Here is a 2,794-nt window from a genome sequence, read left to right on the forward strand (position 1 = left end):
GGTCGGGTTAATAATAAAGAAAGGTAGAAGCCATAGACTGCACAGAACCAAGTTAAACATTTACCCCAGGTTGTTCCTGAGAGCAGCCTCTGAGGGTCTGCCCTGCTAACTGCTGGCATCTTGAGAAACAGGGGACGGCCAATGTGCTGCCTGCCCGGTGACTTCCCTGTCTGCAGCTCAGGCGCACTCAGCAGAAAGCTGGAGTCACCTCTGCCCATCTAGGCAAGGATTTCAACAACAAGAAGCAGGAAATTCCCCCCTGTAAAAAAAGAAAAGAAAAGAAAAGAAAAGAAAAGAAAAGAAAAGAAAAGAAAAGAAAAGAAAAGAAAAGAAAAGAAAAGAAAAGAAAAGAAAAGAAAAGAAAAGAAAAGAAAAGAAAAGAAAAGAAAAGAAAAGAAAAGAAAAGAAAAGAAAAGAAGGCCCCTCGAAATTATTCAAGAGGCACTTTAAATATTTGCACATAGGTTTGGCTTGGAATTACCCAGTAAAATACTTCAGAATAAACAGGATTGTGTTTATACTTACCTTCTGTTTCGTTCCGATTTTTTTTTCTACAGAAAGACTTTTGTTTCGATATGAGCCTGAGAACAAGGTTAAGTCTTCCAGTTTGCACAAGAAGGGCAGTCGTCTTTTCTGTCAGAGGTTTGGATAGCACGTAGCATTGCGTGTCAGTGCACCCAGGTGAGAACCAGGGAGTAATGCTGCCTTCTCCATACTCAGGGCCTCTGCTGCTGCGGGACCTTTCCAAAAGCCTACAAGACATCTCATTTTGCTTTTCAGAACATGACCTTTGGGCTGTTCATTTAGGCTTTTATGGATGAACTTAGGCTATCTGAGTTTCTAGACACGATTCTGTCCCCTATAAGGTGAGGAGCAGAGTGTCATCCCACCCAGAAACTCAGCCCTTTCTGAACATTACACTCTGAACCTCCCTTTGAGGCTCTTTCAGCTATCTAGGGCCCTGAGGATGGGATTTTATAAAGTACCTATGTAGCATAGGTACTTTAGCATAGGTGACCAAGTGGCTTGAAGAACTTGGTGACCAATCTCACCCTATTCTGTGTGTGAGTCAATGACAGTTCTGTCCTCCAGATCCAGACTCCAGGAAGTGAGGGCCTAGGCTGTGACTCAGAAGAGACGAGTGCAATTCCTAGCTCTACTACTAAACTCTACTCCTAAGAAGCTATACGACTTAAGGGCAAAATTCCCTTTGTCTGTCTGATCTATTTAGACTATGGTCTCTTTGAGGTAAAACTAGTCTTTCAGTGGATATTTGTACAGCACCTAATACAATGGAAATCCAGTCTCAGCTTGGTAGTTCTGTAATACAAATTAATAACAATAACTAGACTTGACTGCCTGACAAAAAAGCAAATAGTTTGGAAAAAGCTGTCTTAAATCTTTCTATTCCACTTCCCCAGACCAAAAAAAAAATCTACAAATGTTATTTCTTTTGGCAGCTGAAACATAATCCTACCTTGGTTAGCATAACAGAGAGAACAGGAAGCATTGTGAAGGAATTTTTCATTCCCTGGGACGTCTTTGATCCCCCTCCCCTCCCTTTTCCTATCAGGTAATTTTCAAATCTTGATATTTCCAGTTAGTCTAAGTATCTTCTTGTTTTGTCTACTTCGGTCAAGCATTATTTAACTTCCATTTCATGGATGAAAAACTGGTCTGCGTTTAGTCTTTGGTGTTGTATAAGTCAGAACCTGAGAACTTCAGAATCCCAGAAGGGAATACAGCTAAAATTCACAGCCTGTGCTCGTGGAAAACCAATCATTACTTTGCTTTAATGCAGACAAGGTGCATTCATACATTATATAAATGCTAAACAAATCATTTAATCATTTTCTGTTGCGGCCATCACTTTTTGTCACTTGGAGTTAGTGCCTCAGTTCAGTTTTCCAACATATGGAGGAACTTTTTTTCCCCATTATACATCTTGATTTACGCTCATCTAAAATGTGCAAAGCTCAAAACAAATTAATGTCTGTTTAGTATCTGGAGCTCTAAAAGAATGTGTTGACCCTTATTCCAATCCCACATGGAATGCAAGTCTCCATCTTATGTGGGCAAGCTTTTGACAATAAAACAAGTAATAATTAAAATATGCATGACTCTCAAAGGGCTTAATTACCACACATTGCTGAGTGCAGCCTCATGCTTGTAAGAAAGAGAAGTCTTAGCACTACAAAGCAGGAGATGACAACACTTGCAAGATAAAAATGAAAACAAAATCATGTTGGAATGGATAATATAACCCCCCTTTAGCCTGTAGATTAATGTCCCTATCATACAAGCTGGAGCTTCAGTAGCATGTGCAAAACACACTCTTTGGAACCGAAGCAGCTGCATGTGTGCTGTGTTTTTTTTATTTATTTATTGACTGGGCTCATCCTACTTTTAACCAATCAGTTTTCCTTGCCTGATTATCATGGACTGCTATGTTTCTTTTTAGCCTTGGTTTGCTCAGGTGGTCCCTGTTGTTCATTTTTGTTGTCTTCTTTGTTTCAGTTCCCATCTGCCTCCTTTGCACCTTCAGGTTACCGGTCAGAAGTTCTTTAGAAGCTGATGGGAGCAAGGCCAATAGCATGCTATAGAAATTACTCTGCGTGTTCAAGCAGTGCCACGAGTGTTTCATAGCTTCTCCTGTTCAAATAGATTCTTTTGTGGCAGCGATGGTGTTAGCTGCAGCAGTGACAAAGCGTCTGTCATCTGTTAGGTAGTAGATGTCATCTGCCGTCTACAGCAACGCAAGTTGGAAAATATCTTTTCCCTAGAAGAGATTTTG

Source organism: Tinamus guttatus, unplaced genomic scaffold, assembly GCF_059628265.1.
Source record: "Tinamus guttatus ecotype Peru unplaced genomic scaffold, ASM5962826v1 Tinamus_guttatus_pri_ptg000045l, whole genome shotgun sequence".
NCBI lineage: Eukaryota > Metazoa > Chordata > Aves > Tinamiformes > Tinamidae > Tinamus > Tinamus guttatus.